We start from the raw sequence: 19,204 nt of genomic DNA, 5'->3' as shown, positions 1-19,204 counted from the left end.
GCCACCTAACGGAAGACCGTTAAAGGATCATCTGTGTAGAATTGCTAGCGCGTTGCGACGCTGATGCGACAATTTTCTGTAGAACATCGTCACACGCGATGAAACATGGGTTCATCGCTTCGAACCGGAAACAAAACGGCTATCCATGGAGTGGAGCCACACCACCTCCCTTCCGAAGGAAAAGTTCAAAGCCGCGCTCTCAGCCGGTAAAGTCATGCCGACGTTCTTCTGGGACTCTGAAGGGGTTATTCTATTTGACGTCCTCCCTCATGATGCAACGATCAACTCTGAAATATATTGTGCTACCCTCAGGAAATTGAAGAAACAACTTCAGCGATTTCGTAACCACAAAAATGCAAACGAACTTCTCTATGACAACAGAAGGCCTCACTCCAATTTGCACACCCGAGAGGAGCTGACAAACTTTCAGTGGACTATTCTTCTTTACCTTCCATAGAGCCCGGATCTCGCACCATATGACTTCCTTACGTTTGGCCCAACGCAAGATGCATCTAGCGGGAAGCAGTACGTGGATAATGGGGAGGCTATTGGTGCAGCAAGACGTTGGCTCCGACGTCGACCAGATGGTCGACCAGATGAGTGGTACCATGCGGGCGTGCAAGCCCTCCCAATAAAGTGGCGTAGGTCCATCGCTTTGAACGGAGATTATTATGAAAAATAGGTTTTTGTAGCCAAAAGATTGGCGAATAATATGCTGTATTGGAATCCTGACTAAAACCGACCTCCTTTCAGAAAAAAGTGTTGAATTATTTATTGAACACATCTCGAAGTACGGGATGATTTATTGGTTTTGCACTTTTCATTAAACGTGATGCATTCAATCGTGTTCATTAATCTTCGTACGCTAGAAACGAAGAGCTTCCACAAGTGGTCCGAAACTACGGAAAGAATATCAACAGTTTACATAGACAGGCACTTGAGGAAGTTCTTCGTTTCCAGCACACGAAGATCAGGCTAATTAAAACGATTGAATGAATCAGGTTTAGTAAAAAATACAGGACAAATAAAATAATCCCGAACTGTATTCAGCTAAAGATTAAATCTACTACAAGACCAGCAAAACGAACATTTGAGTGACTTGAAAATGGCCATAGGCCGAAATCATGATTGTTCAGTAGAATAAACAATCAGTACAGTCAAATGGAGGAACTTTAATTTAAACACTGTGTAGGGTTTGAAGTTACTCTCGGAAGTAAACAGTCCGCTTCGAAGAACGGAACGCCCAACAGTACATGCTGCCAGCTGGCATGTCGCCGCACAAACCGTCGCACCACTCCGTGTAAATTGCGCAGTTACTTCACATGGCCTTGTCTTGTCACCGTGTGATTTTCGTTTCGCTATGGGCAATGCGGCTGGCAAGGGCGACTTTCCCCATCCGCAGACTTTCCGCCCCGCGTGAACTGCCGGTTCTAGCTCGTGCGTTGTAGCAGTGCGGCCATTCACCGTACGACGGGCGTTCCACAGACATTCTGCTTGCATGGGCAGAGGCTAGAAGTCGTCGTAGCATTGATCTCAGTTGTCCCCACGTATTGTATTCATGAATATCATTACGTTTACCTCTGTTCCGGAAACCAGCGAGGGCATGTATTGAATCTCTTCTGAAGACTTCTCAAAGTTTCCTGTACATTTGTAAGTTGTATGCTGAAAATGTGTTTAACAGAATTTCCCGCCAACAATCATAAAAGTACGACATTTCGGTGCCTGTGTTATTAAGAAGAACGGTGCAACGTTCCTTCGGACATGCATGCAATACCGTATTTCTCCGCCGACACCAGGCAGCGACTTACAAGTAAAATGTCGTCCCCTGTAGGGGAATTACATAATGTGTGTACTAGTACAGGTTGTGACGCAGGAACGGCGACTTATAGAAGTTTGGGTCTGACCGTGAGTCGTGCACGGATAGCCAAATAGGCTAAGGCGATCGCGGGAAATCCGGGTACGAGCCTCGGTCCGGTACATATTTTCATTGTCGTTGTTCCCTTTTACAGCTGGTGCTTGTTCCTTTTCGCAACAGCGAATACATGTCATGTAACTGTGCAAACTGTCTGACTTCTAAACTTTCGATTACAGATTCAGGTCTAGAATCGTAGTAGCCACCCTACTTTTGAACGTGACCTCACTTGTGCAAATTATTTTTTATGAATGTGATTTTAATTGGTCTAAAATGTATCCGAGTGTCTGTTAATAAGATTGGATGGAACAATAATTCCCAAGAATTCTCAGAATGGTTAACTGTTATGTAATTCAATTGTGCTCTATTACGTAAACACATCTGTTGAATGTACATGAAATTTCACTAATTAAAAACTGTTCCTAATATTCTGTCAAAAATTTTCATTTAAGCCCTACAACTAATACTTACCTTCCAGCCGAACTTGATTCTGTTCTGGCTGCACTGCTAATAATGCGACAGTGCGCCATCTCATTCTTTTTTCTTTGAAGCTGATGTTTTAGCAAATTAGTTTTGATTCTCTTTTCAGAATTATCAGTTATTGTTCACACAAAAGTGCGAGGAGTGATAATGTAATTTCTACTAAATATTTTTAATTGAACAGTAGGGCTATGCTTTGTGAAATATTTATAAATGACAAAAGGAAGTATACCCTGAGACAAAATATATATATATATATATATACGACGCACCGCACCGCGAAGGAATTATCCGATTATCCGAATGGGACAGAAATCGCTAGATGTGATGTGCTTGCTCAGACAAACAAATGATTACAATTTCAGAAAAATTGGTCGGTTTATTCAAGAGAGAGAATTTCACATATTGAGCGAGTCGATAATGTGTTGGGCCATCGCTGGCCCTTATGCAAGCAGTTATTCGGCTTTCATTTATTGATAGTTGTTTGATGTCGTCCTGAGGGATATTGTGCCAAATTCTGGCCAATTGGCGTATTAGATCGTCAAAATCTCGGGATGGTTGGGGGTTTGGCAAGGACGAAGACAAGCAGTAGAAACTCTCGCTGTGTGCAGGCGGCCATTATCTTGCTGAAACTTAAGCCCAGGATGGCTTGCCCGCCATATGGCCCGACAACTAGGACTGAGAACCGTTTTGCTGCCCCTCATGAGAAGCCATCCTGGGCTTACTAAATTTCAGCAAGGTAATGCCCGCGCACACACATCGAAAGTTCCTACTGCTTGTCGTCGTGCGTGCCGAACCCTGTATTGGCTAACAGCGTCGTCGAATCTCTCCCCAGTTGAGAACGTTTGGAGCTTTGTGGGCAGGGCCACCAGCTCGGAATTTTGACGATAACGGACCAGTTGGACAGAATGTTGGACGATGTTCCTCGAAAGGACATCCAACAACTCCGTCAATCGTTGCCAAGCGAACAACTGCTTGCATAAGGGCCAAAGCTGGATCAAAGCGTTATTGACTTGGTCAGTTTGTGAAGATACAGGGTGATAGTTATTGAACTATATGAGGAAAAAAACGTAGATTAGTTACGAACTACGGCGTGCACACGTTTTATTCAACATGTAAACGTCACTACAGAGATTCGGATTTAGGTTATGACATGTTCGATGTGCCTGCCATCCGAGCGGTTCTAGGCGCTTCAGTCCAGAACCGCGCGACTGCTACGGTCGCAGGTTCGAATCCTGCCTCGGACATAGATGTGTGTGATGTCCTTAGGTTAGTTAGGTTTAAGTAGTTGTAAGTTATAGGGGACTGATGACCTCAGATGTTAAGTCCCATAGTGCTCAGAACCATTTGAACCATTTTCTTTTCTGCCTGCCATCATTGGCGATGATGTGGCGCAGACGAATAGCGAAATTCTGCATGACCCGCTGAAGTGTCGGAGCATCGATGCCGATGACCTCCTGAATAGCTATCTTCAGCTCAGTATTGGCTTTGGGGTTACTGCTGTATAACTTGTTTGTTATACAGGCACACAAAATGGAGTCCCGTGTGTCCAGATCCGGAGAATATGGCGGCCAATCAAGGCCCATGCCGACGGACTCTGCGTACCCCAGAGCTAGAATGCGGTCCCCAAAGTGCTCCTTCAGGACATCAAACACACTCCTGCTTCGATGGGGTCGAACTCCGTCTTGCATGAACCACATCTTGTCGAAATCAGGGTTACTTTGGGTAATGTGAATGAAATCATCTTCCAAAACCTTTACATACCTTTCGGTAGTCACCGTGCCGTCGAGGAATATTGCACCGATTATTCCGTAACTGGACATTGCACACCACACTGTCATCCGTCGAGGGTGGACAGATTGTTCGATCGGGAAATGCGGATTTTCAGTCCCCCAAATGCACCAATTTTGCTTATTGACGAACCCATCCAAATGAGGGTAGGCTTCGTCGCTAAACCAAACCAGGCATGCACATACTAATTCCCATCACGCCCCTCGGCCAACGTGCAATTTGAACGTCCTAACTCAAACTGTTCAGAAATAATGACTATTTCATTTGATGTAGTTCAATAATTGTCACCCTGTACTTCTTTTGAATAAATCGTCCAATTTTTCTGACATTGTAATCATTCGTTTGTCTATAATTCACATGTACCGATTTCCGTACTATTCGGATAATTCCTTCGTGGTGTATCGTTTCTTTCTCTCCCTAGAGTGTACTTTAAAATTCAGTCCTTTTAATGACACAATAGTAAATTCCAACTAATGTAAATACTCGTAATCAGCACTCTCTCCGTCCGCCATGTCCTACTCGATAATGTTTGCTTCTACCTGTACAAAATATTTCCGTTTTCAAAAATTTATTTTTCTGACAGTCTTATTTAACTAATGTAAATGGGGGAGGGCTAATTCAAATACTAAACAAATGAATAAGTTGTCTGTGTATTCTATCATCCTAATGTCCGCCCCCGGTAGCTGAGTAGTCAGCGCGACAGAATGTCAATCCTAGGGGCCCGGGTTCGATTCCCGGCTGGGTCGATTTTCTCCGCTCAGGGACTGGGTGTTGTGTTGTCCTAATCATCATAATTTCATCCCCATCGACGCGCAAGTCGCCGAAGTGGCGTCAAATCGAAAGATTAGCACCCGGCGAACAGTCCACCGGACGGGAAGCCCTAGTCACAAGACATTTACATTTTTATTTATCATCCTAATAATCATCGGTCACCCTCAGATTACACGTCATGGAACATTTCAAACAGAAATGTCTGTGCAATGCTTCCTCTATCCAAGCTGCACATTTCACCATGATTCAACATCTTCTTTCCACGACTTTACATCCACTATTGCGGATGGCTGCAACTCGACTCGGCTGTTATCTAATAGCTTGCCCGCGCTTTTCTTAATAACGCAACATCTGAACGCCAGAGACTGTGTCGCTCATGTGTCCAGCATGAAAAAATAATTTAAGTGGCAATATTCGGAATAAACAAATAATTTTCACTATATTTGCATGCAAAGATGTCCCGAGTGTTAATATACCAAACGAACTGTGATCGCCAACATTTCATTTGGTTTACAAATTTTCAAATATTTCTATATGAACGTTGTCACAACACGTGGATGGTTCGCTTCTCAAATGACCTAAGATCCACAAACGTGTATCAAGATCACTTCGACTGAGAGGGAGGGGGGAGAGAGGGAATAGAGTGGAACATAACGTCTCGTCGACGTCTTAGTTATTCGAGACACTGTAATTGGCTGTATTGGAGAAGGACAAGAAGGATTCAGTTGTGGCTCATGAGACTGGTTGTTCTTTTATTCTCATGAATGGTGTGGGATAACACGAAAAACCAAATGAATTGGTCGTAAAGAAAGTGCTTCAGTCCATTTTAGCTACATGTTGGGAAATTAAGAAAAACTATCTGGACTTTTTATTATCATAATATGGGAATTACTGATAACTTAACTTTTGCATATAATCTAGACAAATTGCATGAATCTTGTTTTCATTTTCATTCTTTTGAGACTCCTGCTTTAATCTGTTATAAAATTTCTTTACTCTCTGATGGTGTAATATCATGTCACCGGAGACAGTTCTCTTCGCTGCATCGCTCAATTGCGAGCTCCTTTTTTTTATTCTTTTTTTATTATTATTTAGAGAGAGAGACAGAGCCTCACACGTACTGCGTCAGGCTGATCAAATTTCGGGTTGAATTGTGTTTTGTAGTACTGATAGTATTATGTCAAGCCTATTTTAACATCTGGGTGTTTAAATTTAAACGTACTGTATAATTCTTTAACGTTAAACCTTTCATCAAAATGCCTAATTACAGACCCACCAGAACAATGGCTTTCATACACTGGGAAACTCTCGGTATGCTCTTTAACAGGCAGTAATGTTTCTGGTGGTAAAGCAAACTGTGTGATGTTGTTTTCTCGTATGTCCTTTGGAATCCGACGAAGTAGTAGAAGTAGTCTTATCACTCATTTCGAACCTACACCATACAATGAACAGAACGCTTTCAAGCATACCTCTATTCGTTTTTCACCTATAACTACATGGTGTTTGAATGTGGATGTAAGTGCTCGTGTACTAGCTTCCACTCGTTTACGAGGCCGCATAACAGGATGTAAATTAATGTCGTTCCCTAACCTCACTAGCAAGTTCGGATAGATATATAGTATACTAGATTGGGTAAATTAACATTTAATATAGTCTCTCTGCAGTCAGGCCCAACAATTTTTGCTGGTATAGTTGCCCCTTTGCACTGATGTACTCCAACCCTTTGGTCTGTCGTTGTTTTCTCACATTTTGCTTCCAGACAGATCAGATTTTCATCTTCCTTTTGATTTTTCGCCATCAACACAATCCCCTTTCGTTACTGTCACATTGTGAATGTCCGACATGTTAAAACATATATACTTTTATAGATTCTGTATAACGAAAAATAATAAAATACATCAGTATACGATAATGATGCAGTTCCACAGTCACATCACGTCGAAACAATGCACAAAAAACAAGATAGTAGCGCGCTGCTGGTCAACAAAAGTTTAGCGCCACTGTGTTATTTAATAAAAGCAGGGCTTCGGTTCAGACTGAAGCCATTCCTTTACAAAACACTAACGTTCCAGTCAGGGGTCACTACAGAATTTAGGAAAATGGTGAGAGAAATGTCGGCAAATGGAAATTTTGAGTCGGTCCGCGAAGCGTTTGAGTGGCACGGTTGGTAGAGCCTGAGAAGGTCAAAGATAAGAGTTCGATTGTGATCCGGCTCACGGATATCATTTATCAGGAGGGCACAGTTCGCAGAAAACACTGCTGGACAGATCCCTCATTGCTTGTATTGTTTCACAACGATGACGCAGCCTAGGAGATTCCCGGTGTAGGAAGAGCTTGTTGCCAGGATGTGGTCACCGACTTCCAAGACTGACGCGTCTCTTGGCAGCATTCTTCACCGGTTTGTAAAAAACCAGTACCGCGTGCTCATCATCTAAACGAGACACCGTGAAAAGAATGATTACAGTGACTCTACCTTACAGTAACCTGGTTGGCTGTTCTCGTACTTTATTCCTGTGACGAGCACATATTTTGACGTTTAATCCTTTCGCGGGAAATATAACCATTCGATTAACATAGATTTCCGTATGAATTAGATTTTCAGAAGTGACATTTTAGAAACAGTTTTTGAGGATTTGTTATTTAAAAATGACAAAAGACTGACTTATTTTGAATAAGACTTAAACATATCTGTTGTTCTTAATCCATTACTGGCCAAAACTCTGTCGGATTATTTTTTTGCAAACTTTTATACATAAATACGTTACATTGAGTGATTAATTGAATAAAAAGTTGTTTTGAAAATTTTCAGTTTATTAGAACAAAAACTACAGACCGTCCCATTTTTGGGACATTGGCCAAATGCGCTATCCAAATTCACAACCGTATTCTCCATGCATAATATTGTAAGAAACAACACAAACAATAAATAAAGAATGTTTTAATATTATTGAATGTCTATTGAGTATGAAATGAAGCAAAACACTTGTTGTGTACACCAACACTGCATCTATCACAAATTTTTGTTGTTTTTTTCCTTGCAGTAAGCACATTTCTTCTGTGTTTTACTTGGCACAAAGAAATGATTTCCTGGATCTAGTCGTACATCTGTGCTCACCCGTCCTCCCATCAATTTGCTTCCTTGTGGTCCTCTGCGTTTTGATGCTGATCCTGTTTTCTTTGATAAGTAAAACATCACTATTCTCCGTTGGACATCCAAAAGTGAGAGCTTCTCATTATAGTTAGCAATTTGGTACGCACGCCATGTGTTTACTACGCAGATATCTATCATCTGTGTGAATAATGGCCACCACCATTTCTTTGACATTATCCTCGTCCTATAAAGTGTTATCTGCTTGTCCAGTAGATCTACGCCACCCATATGGGCATTGTATTCTTCAATGAGATGTGGCATTGTAACAGATATTTCCTTTTTCTTTGCCCGTGAGTATCTTTTAGTAGAACTCAGAGGAGTAATACTACTGTAATTTGTCGCTACACATACTGGTTTGTTGTTATTCCATTTCACAACTAGAACTTCGTTCTCTTTGTCGAACATGTAGTCATAGAATCCTCGTTCCTTTTCTTTTGCCATTCTTTTCGAGTCAATCAAAGGACATGCATTAGTTCGTATCTCTCTTATTTTTCCTGTAGCTTTCATTTTACTCTTTCCGAGTGTGATCAGTGTGTCAACACTGGAGAAAAAGTTGTCAAAGAAAAGCTTATAATTCGTATACTCTGATTCTGGAATTATGCTGGTTAGTTCATTTATTACCCTTGCACCTAAAGGCTCCTGTTTGTTATCAGTCTTGCCACAGTATGGCAAAAAATTATAAAGAAAGCCATTGAAACTTGTAAGACACCAAGTTTTATATCCAAATTTGATAGGTTTTCCCCTCAGAAACATTTTAACTGAATGTTTACCATAATAACGTACCATCATTTCATCAATTGAGAGTCCTGAATGAAATACGCCAAATTTACCAAATTCCTTTTCCAGCATTTCAAAGTACAGCCTCAGTTTGTACATCTTGTCGTTCCTGTCTATTTTGGAGTTGTCATTGAGATGAATGAACCTCTTTATTTCCCGAAATCTATTTCTTGACATGGAGTTGAAGACTAGGAACACCGACATCAGGAGCCTGTTCCCAGTGCATATTCTCATGGGGGAGCTTATGATAACCGCTCAAAAGTAGTATGCCAATAAATGATTTTAGTTCTTTTTTGGTTAGCAGAAAATTTATTTTGTTATGTTGGCAAGCATAGATTTCGCTTTGTTCAATAATAGTATCCATTAGTTTCTCAGGAAAAAATCCTCAAACACCTGGGGCACTGTCTTATTTGCTAGACATTCCGCAACATAATGTTCGTTGCTCTTCCCTGGTTCACTAGTGTTTGTGTGTGTTGGTTGACATTTATACCACTTACATTTATATTTTTTGTAGATAACGTACCACTTTCCGCTCCATCTCCTAACGCTTTCCTTCTTTTGGCTTCTGGAGGTACAACTGTAGCATTAGCTTCATCTCGGCTGGTTATGAGCTCTAAAGTACCGGCTACATCTTGTACAACAGACTCACTGTTCACTACATTTTCGTCAATGTCTTCTTCATCTGTTATTACATCTGCATCGGGTGGAATAATCGCCAATTCTACGTCATCATCTTCATCGTCACTCTCTTGATGGTTCTCTAGTTCTGCTAGAATTTCTTCAAGTGTAAGTCCACGCGGCATATTTTTATCCTGTTGGAATCGTAAAATTGGAATAGAATATGAAAAAAGCAGATATAAAGAACGTAAAATGCAAATCTTCTCTGTATAATACGTGCGTACAAGAATAGGGCACATCAACAATAAATGATAGTGTAACATGCCATTGTCCCATTATTGGGACGCATAAAATATATCGATATTGCGCTTACTTGAAAAAATCTGAAGTACACTTAACCTTACACGGACATCCATATGTTCATAACAAACACGCCCAGATAACTAAATCACAGCTCGTCGTACAGGAACTACCAGCAGACATACAGTGCTGCCAAGTACGAGAACAAAAAATCGGCAATTTTATAATTTTTCTGACATAAAGTACTTAGAAAAAAGTTATTCATTTTACATTTACAGGCATTATAGCAATTAGTTGAACCTATAGGTGCAACAATAAAGGCTAAAAGCTCCATTGCTTACGTAGAAATAAGTAAAATATACGCGTCCCAAAAAAGGGACAATGGCCAGTAATGGGTTAAACAACTGACTATGTACTACTTTTCACTGTTTGCTTTCTAAGTTTTAGATGATTTTGTGCCGTGTTATTTTAATATTGTAATCAAGTGTGCAATGCAGATCTGTCCATGGCACTATCTCTTTTGACCATTTCCCCATAAATGTTACGAAGGTTCCTTCGCACATTCATACCCGTTTTCATCTGCGGTACGTTATATAAAAATATACGCATATTCTTTGGAACTGAAACATGCATGTCAGCGCAAGCCTTACAGCAGTCGATGACAGATGGAGTGCTAATAAAGTCCCGGAAAACAATGAAACATAGCGAAAATTTGGAAACTGTGGTAAAGGCGATGTCATGGAAGAGCAGAATTGTATGAAATGGAAGAACGTAGGCGGAATACTTATCTGATATTAATATTAGTTATACAAGTATATACAATGAAGTGCCAAAGAAACTCGTATAGGCATGCGTATTCAAATACAGAGATATATAAACAGGAAGAATACGGTGCAGCAGTCGACAATGCCTATATAAGACAACAAGTGTATGACGCTGTTGTTAGATAGGTTACTGCTGCTAAAATGTCAGATTATCATGATTTAAGTGAGTTTGAACGTGGTGTTATAGTCGGCGCACGAGCGATGGGACTCAGCATCTGCGAGGTAGCGATGAAGTGGGGATTTTTCAGTACGACCATTTCACGAGTGTACCGTGAATATCAGGAATCCGGTAAAACATCTAGTCTCTGACATCGCTGCGACCGGAAAAAGCTCCCTCTAGAAGGGGACTAACGACGACTGAAGAGAATGGTTCAACGTGACAGCGGTGCAACCCTTCCGCAAATTGCTGCAGATTTCAATGTTTGGCCATCAACAAGTGTCAGCGTGCGAACCATTCAACGAAACATCATCGATGTGGGCTTTCGGAGCCAAAGGCCCACTCGTGTACCCTTGATGACTGCACGACACAAGGCTTTACGCCACGCCTGGGCCAGTCAGCATCGACATTGGACTGTTGGTGACTGGAAACATGTTGCCTAGTCAGTCATTTCAATTTGTATCGAGCGGATGGACGTGTACGGCTATGGAGACAGCCACAGGAATCCATGAACCCCGCATGTCAGCAGGGGACTGTTCAAGCTGGTGGATGCTCTGTAATGGTGTGGGGCGTGTGCAGCGGGAGTGATAAGGGACCCCTGGTACCTCTAGATATGACTCTGACAGATGACATGTACGTAAGCATCCTGTATTTCACCTGCATCGTTTCATGTCCATTGTGCATTCCGATGGACTTGGGAAATTCCAGCACGACAATGCGATACACCACACGTCCAGAATTGTTACAGAGTGGGGAACACTCTTCTGAGTTTAAACACTTCCGTTGGTCACCAGACTCCCCAGACACGAACATTATTAAGCATATCTGATATACCTTGCAGGGTGCTGTTCCACCCCTCCTACTCTTGTGGATTTATGAACAGGCCTGCAGGATTCATAGTGTCATTTCCCGCCAGCACTACTTCAGACATTATTCGATTCCATGCCACGTCGTGTTGCGGCACTTCTGCGTGCTCGCGAGAGCCCTATACGATATTAGGCAGGTGTTCCAGTTTCTTTGGCTCTTCAGTGTATAATTAGTATGCTACTTATAGAACAGGAAAATAAGCTTCCAGAAACTCGTGAACGTTTGAGAGATTGACCATTAGCAGGACCTTTATGAGTATTGAACGAGTACAGGATTGTTTGATTCGGTGTTCGTGTCAGTGCGAACATATTATGACGAGGACGTGTTTGTTCACTGAACATGACCTTTCCAGGAAGAAAGGCAATCCAATCCAGAGAATACTGAAGGAAAACCTCGGTTTAAGACTTCTGTTGCTGTTACGAGAGACTATACATTACTTTTAGTTAACGGCGCAGCATAATGACAAGGTATTCGATTGAGAAGATTGATTTCAATACCACTCTACCTATCGTGATACAGATGTCATTCTTTTCACTAACTCAACCCAAACGTAAACCGAGGGAAAATGTCAGGATCAAATTATTAAAACGTACATCGTACTGTGAATCGAATTATTGTGAAACTGATATTCTACAAAGAGAATGGCACTAAGTGTTGTTCCGTGCTGTGGAGGTATCTGACAATGTTAAGGTTTATGGTATCTTGTAGAATGAGAGCGTAAGTGCGATTACCGTTGAGCCGTACTCCTACGGAAATACTATCCCAGCGGTTGCGTGGCTAAATTTCCAAAGTCACGAAGAAGGAGTTGTACGACATAAACCGAAGTTGGTAGGCGTTTTTCTACATCTGAAGGATGATGTATTCACATTTCACGCCTTGTGCCGTCCTACCAAGTGCAACAGGTATGGAACTCCATCCCAGTAACTGACATCTGGTGCCTGTGCAACACAATGCGTACACGTTAGCATGCTTACATTCAACACTCTGGCGGTTACGTTGGTTATTAATGTGTCAGCATGTCACATTTGCAATGGCTTATCTTGCGATTATATTAACCTGTGATCTTGCAGTGTTAATCACTTAAATATATTACCTAGACATTACTCAGCATTAATTAGTTTTTGATGGTGCAATTTTTTTTCGTCATTGTATTTGAACTTTCATCAGTGCGGGATTACTCGATTCCTTCAACGTTTTCATTTCTCGTTGATCGTTGAAGTACCGCAGCTCGACATCTGAACTGTACGGAACCATATAAAAACATGACCCACTTCAAGTCGGACATATTATCGAAATTAGATATTCACTCAGTTATTTAACTGTCTTCGACGGCCGAGTCTTGAGATGTTGGTGCTTACAGTAGATTTACAGGGTGTTAACTTTTGGCCACTTCTCTCGATATCCATTTAATACCACGCAAAAACCTCTGGATTGTTGCCAAAAAAAGTGATCTGTATAGACCTGTGATCAGCACACGCATGATTGCGAACAGCAGCGAACGAACTAATCACCTCACAGGTATGGTTCACATACTGACTAAAATTCTTATCACGCACTAATCGCTAAATGTTAACTCATTTCAGCGAGATGATCCAATTGAAGTACCTGAATTATCAGTTCCAGTGTAATACGCCACAGCTTAACAAAAAATAAAACTAATTTTAAGCTGATATGAATGTGGAAGGAACTTTGAAGAAGCTATAAAATGTAAAAATCTGGTTTTCGTTTACATCCAGATCACGAGTAATCGCGCTTTAGCTCAGATACATGATGGGAACATTATATACTTTGCAGTTGTACACTTCAGCGGACGCTATGCTTTTGTTTACACGTGAATGTAAACGTACGTACACCAGAGGTGAAAGATATCTAACGGATAACTGGAAAATATGATAAGTTGTCGGTAAACTGATTTTGTTGTCTTTTATGAGATGATATGCTTGTACGTTTCTTGTGTTTTGTACAAGTACAACGTTAACGTTGACTTCTTCTCTAACGCAGAGCCTCAGTACAAGCTGTTTGCTTGTCCACTTAGCTGCACTTGCTGACGTCAGGTGTACGCCTCCGAAGTTAGCAGACAGGAGAGCTAACAAACATGTTAAGAGTCGGAATTATGTCGCCTGTTTCTTTTCTCTTTAAGCAACTTAAGTCCAAATGCTGGAAACGTAGTGCACAGCTTACACGTGAATGATTTTACCATTTGATTTGCACGAGATGTTGCCGTTTTAGGCATTATGCCAGCATGTCCGTTCATGATGGCATGGGCATCAAATTTCTTGACGGGAAGCAGTGAACTTACTAATGAATAATTCCGCACCGCTGTAGGTGCAGAAACACGTAGGATCCCTCTTGTCAAAGAGTGTCTCATTTTTCCTTAGACCGGTTTTTATTATTCTTCTGCACAACATCGGAGCTAGGCTACAGCACGGGGGAGAGTTGCCTGTATTGTACCAACTCCACATTTGTACCACTACTATAAAATTAGCACCTCTTTACTGCTCTACTTTTAGCGAAGTGAGCATGTATTACGTGCTTGTTGGACCCATATTGTCATCTATTAGTTCTGTTTGCTAGGGAACAGATAGTCTGAAAAGAACGTTAATTTTGCACTGGTTTTCATCTAACCTTTTGCGTATGTGGAGAAGAGAGCTACTGTTATCAGGTAAGTGGCATCATAATGTTTTATTTAATGGTGAGTATACACTCTATGACAAAAAATTACACACCGCGAAGGTATTATCCGAATGTGATGGAAATCGGTAGACAAACAGTTGATTACAATTCCAGAGAAATTACATGATTTACTCAAGAAGAAGAGCTTGAGAAACTGAGCAAGTCAAAAAGGCTTTGGCACACCTCGTTATGCAAGCAGTTACTCGAATTGTCATTGATTGATAGTTGTTGGATGTCCTCTTGAGGGATACGGTGCCAAATTCTGGCCGGTTGGCGTGTTATATCTTCAGAATCTCGAGATAGTTGGCGGGCCCTGCCCATAATGCTCCAAACGTTCTCATTGGGTGAGAGATCCGGCGCCCTTGCTGGCCAAGGTACGGTTTGGCAAGCACGAAAACAAGCAGTAGAAACTCTCGCCACCGTGCGGGCGAGCATTATTTTGCCGAGATGTAATAAGCCCAGATTGGCTTACCATGACGGACAACTAAACGGGTCGTAGAACATCGTCGTCGTACCGCTATGCTGTAACGATGCCGGGGATGACAAGCAAAGGGGTCCAGCTGTGGAAAAAAAATGGAACCCAAGACAGTCACTCCTGGTTGTCGGACCATATGGCGGGAGACAGACAGGCTGGCGTTCCACCGCTGTCCGGGTTGTCTCCAGACACGTCTTCGACCAGGAATCGGAGTGTGCATGAAATAACCTTAGTTTTGAGACAGTCACGAATCTGTATTCGTTATGATTCGTCTGTAGGAAACTGACAAAAAGAAAATGGCGATATTTCCTGTAATGTACCACTATAACTTCATGATATTGTATGGCTACAGTTTAAGAAACTTGCTCGTCCATTGATATTTTACATGAATTTAGTATTATTAGTGTCACAAATCGTTTAGAAATACAGTGGTAAGTTTTCTAATACTTCCTTTATTATATGTTATTAATTAAATAATTATTTTGTGTTTACCTGTTACAGTATATCTAAGTGGGGATCATGGATTAAATAAATGTCCACGTATATGAATGTGCCTAAGCCAACAGTTAGGCATTTTGAAAATATACAGCAAAAATTTAAATCTGGATATAAAAATTTTTGGCATCAGTGAAGTATTTTCCAGCGCAGCTGAAAACAATTTGGTAAAGCACATTTTTACATTTGAAGAGATGATGTTCGGTTTAAGCTTTCTGACGTAAGAAAAGTTCGATACTGCAGAATGAAACCGATTGCTTCATAATTTACATTCAGAAGAAACCGTGGCAGGCCAAAAGCGGGCTGCAGGTGTCCATTCAAGAAATATCGCCGAATCTGAGGGAAATGAAGAAAGCTACAAGCAAACCTTTAAAGCCAGTCAAGGAGAAAGAGAGAGTCCATGGTGTGATAAGGAAGTGTTTTGGAGACTCTACAGGGAACTCGCCACAGAACTCATTCCGAAAGCAGAGGAACGGTACAGCGAGTTGCGCGAGGAAGATGAATAGAAGGAATGATCAGATGCATTAAATGCAAAATGTGCATTTATGCTACGTGTGAATAGGTGGGAAAGGAGTGGAAAAGTTATATTGCAATGATAGCATTATTGATGTAAGAACTAAAATATTGACTTTTCGCAAACTTAGACTACTACATGCTCTTAAACTCAGGGACATAATTTATAAAACTGGTACAATTTATGCACTCACTGGTACAAATTAGGAGACCAGCTTTCTAATTTGTACCACTTGCAGACGCTTAGAAAATAGTTTTGTGTTTATTTTTCTCAGAACATCCATTCTTTAAATCAGATACCAAGAACAACAACCTGGTGTTGAAGGTGTCATTGTTTAAATAATTTCTGTAACCTGCTGTTTAGACTGTGATAAGTAAAATGTCAAAAATGGGAAAATTTAGGCAGCTGTCCACTGTATACAGGGTGAGTCAGCCTATTGGTTTTGTGCAACCTGCAACTCTCTCAAATACTTCATGCAAGATTTTCACATTTTCTCACTCACTACTTGCGAACTATTAGTCTTACACATAAAATGAACAGGATTGTTTTCGGAAATTTAATGTAGTTAAATTTTGTATCGGGATTCGTTTTAGCTAGGGGCCGTAATTTTCGAATAACTCAATAAAAACGTACAAAACTGGCCTTCAAACGCGTTTTTCTTGAATAACTCTAAAATCGTGGCCTCTAGTGAAAACGTATACCAGTACAAAATCTAACTACATTAAATTACCTAAAAAAGACCGTGTTCATTTTTTCTGTAGTGTATATGTACCGAGTGAAAGAATAAGAAAATCTCACGTGTGGTTTTTGCAGGCGTTGCTGGTTGCATAAAACCCATAGGTATGAGCAGCTGCATCACCCTCTAGTAATTACAGTACTTATTACCTTCCTTTCCTCAGCGTAGAAGTTCAAAGTTGTCAAGTTCTCCTAGATCGGAAGATTATTTACTGTTCATATCGTTTTAAAAAAGAAGATTAGGGTTTAACATCCTGTCGATGACGAGGTCATTTGAGATGCTGCACCAGCTCGGAGAGCTGAAGGAAATGGAAATTTGGACTGCCCTCCTCCTGAACATGCATATCGTTGAATGTAGTTTCCTTATTTTCAGCGTTATCGTGTTCTCGTTGGTCGGCAATAATTTGATTCGTAGTAGTTTAGGAAGTAAAGTGGTGGTATTTTAATATCACTTTCATGAGCAGCTCACTTACAGACACGTGTACCTAGTAGTGGGAACGCATCCATAGAGTGCTCTCCCCGAGATACTCAAATGTGTTGGGGTCTACCTGATCCTGAACACTCGACTGCCGCCGAGAAATCATGAAGATTGGTTGATACTGTGTCCAATACATTCACATCTCGCTCAATGGAACTCCCTCATATGTTCTAAAGGTTTGACGTCTAGCAACTTGAAAACTTGAAGGGGGGGGGGGGGGGGGCGAGGGTCCTGTATTCGTCAAACTATGTTGACACAGTTTGTGAGCGATATTGTCTTGCTAACATTTCGTTCTACGTAGACATATACCACACAAGAATGCTTTCATCACCTCCCTTAATGGTGCTCAGTTGGCTGGCAGAACGCAGCACCTCTTGTGATATACATGAAATACCAGCTGTATAAAGGAATGGAGGCATTGAAAATTTGTGCCAGTTCGGGACTCGAACCCAGATTTCCCGCTTTGCGAGCTGTCGCCTTAACCGTGTTGGTTACCGTGCACGACTCACGGCCAGACTGAAACTTACATATCTCGTCGTTCCTCCTTCACAATCCGTACTCGTACACAGATTATGTACCTTCCGTACAGGGGAGGACATTTTAATTGGAAGTTGCTGCCTGGTATCGGCAGATAAATACGGTATTACAGTTCAAATGGTTCAAATGGCTCTGAGCACTAGGGGACTTAACATCTATGGTCATCAGTCCCCTAGAACTTAGAACTACTTAAACCTAACTAACCTAAGGACATCACACAACACCCAGTCATCACGAGGCTTAGAAAATCCCTGACCCCGCTGGGAATCGAACCCGGGAACCCGGGCGCGGGAAGCGAGAACGCTACCGCACGGCCACGAGCTGCGGACGGTATTGCAGTGCCTGTGCTCTTAAGAAGAACGATGCAGTGTTCCTTCGGGCATGTCCGAAGGAACACAGTATCGTTATCCACAACACGGGCACTGAAATATCGTAACATTTCTTATAGAACGTGCGCATACGAGGGAACTTCAGAAAGTAAGTTACAAATTATCATAGCAGGTAAAGTAACTTGTATTGAATGCTGCACTACACATCAAAATGTGTTCCTTCTCCTAGGTTACGGAATCTTTCGAGAACCGCTACGGGAACGTCCTGATCGTGGGTAAATCTCTCTTCCCCCAGATGTTCTTCCATCTTGCCAAAAAGATCCACGCAAGATCTTGACTGCACGGCAGGTACTTCCAAACCTCCCATCGAAAATGTTGAAGCAAAGCTTGTGTTGTATGCTCCGTGTGGGTTGTTGCATTATTGTGCAGGAGAACAACGCCTTTGCTTAACTTTCCACGCCCCTTGTCCGTTACATTTTACCCACAAGAATCATACTGTCCCACGGATAACAGCGTAATTGTTTTCAAGAGCTCATATCGACAAAGCAGATTGCGACTTCAACTTTGGAGTGTGTTTCCAGTTATCTCACCATTTCACTTGCGCCAGTGATGCACCTGTTATCCGTACGGCAGCAGTACTGTATCTACAGAAAACCCAGAACATGTACTCTCTTCTGACAATGCGCCATTCTTGCTGTGCAGGCGTCTCAGCGTGGGACGAAATGTGTAACGTACTTTCTGAAGCCCATACTACCTTGGCGTATGCGCTCCCTAACGTTTACGCGTTTTTCCAGTACTACACTGATGCGTGTCTGTTGCAATTTGCTTCATACAAGCCGGAAAAAAGTTATATTTTAATTAACAGCCATACTTCACTCCATACAGCGAGCAGTGGGTTTAAATTCAGTTAACGGGACTGAGTGGTCTCCCGGTGGAATTCTGTGGAGGACGTCATAGACGCAGCAGGAGAGCTGTCACTTGCGTCAGAGATGTAAATAAGAGCCACTCAATTGACAGATGAAGCGAGCTTACAGTCCACACGAGCCTGTGTGGGGTCTCCACACACGACTGCCTGTAGCTTTCGAAAGAATGAGACATGCTTGGAAAAATTCCTTCAGGTACATGGTGGTACAGGGAAACGGGAAATTTTGAACGTTAATGTTATCAACACTTTAGTGCCAGCAGTTGTTGGAATGGGTGCAAATGTAGTGAACGAGTTGCCGTTTAGTAACCATGCAGCATTGGAGTTGTGCGGAACGTGCTATCGCTGTGAGATAGTGTTACTGCTCCGACAATATGCATGCGCGCTAGATATTGGGC

The sequence above is a fragment of the Schistocerca nitens genome, chromosome 5 (genome assembly GCF_023898315.1).
Source record: "Schistocerca nitens isolate TAMUIC-IGC-003100 chromosome 5, iqSchNite1.1, whole genome shotgun sequence".
Classification (NCBI taxonomy): domain Eukaryota; kingdom Metazoa; phylum Arthropoda; class Insecta; order Orthoptera; family Acrididae; genus Schistocerca; species Schistocerca nitens.
The sequence above is the reverse complement of the archived record's forward strand: the minus strand, read 5'-3'. Positions refer to the sequence as shown.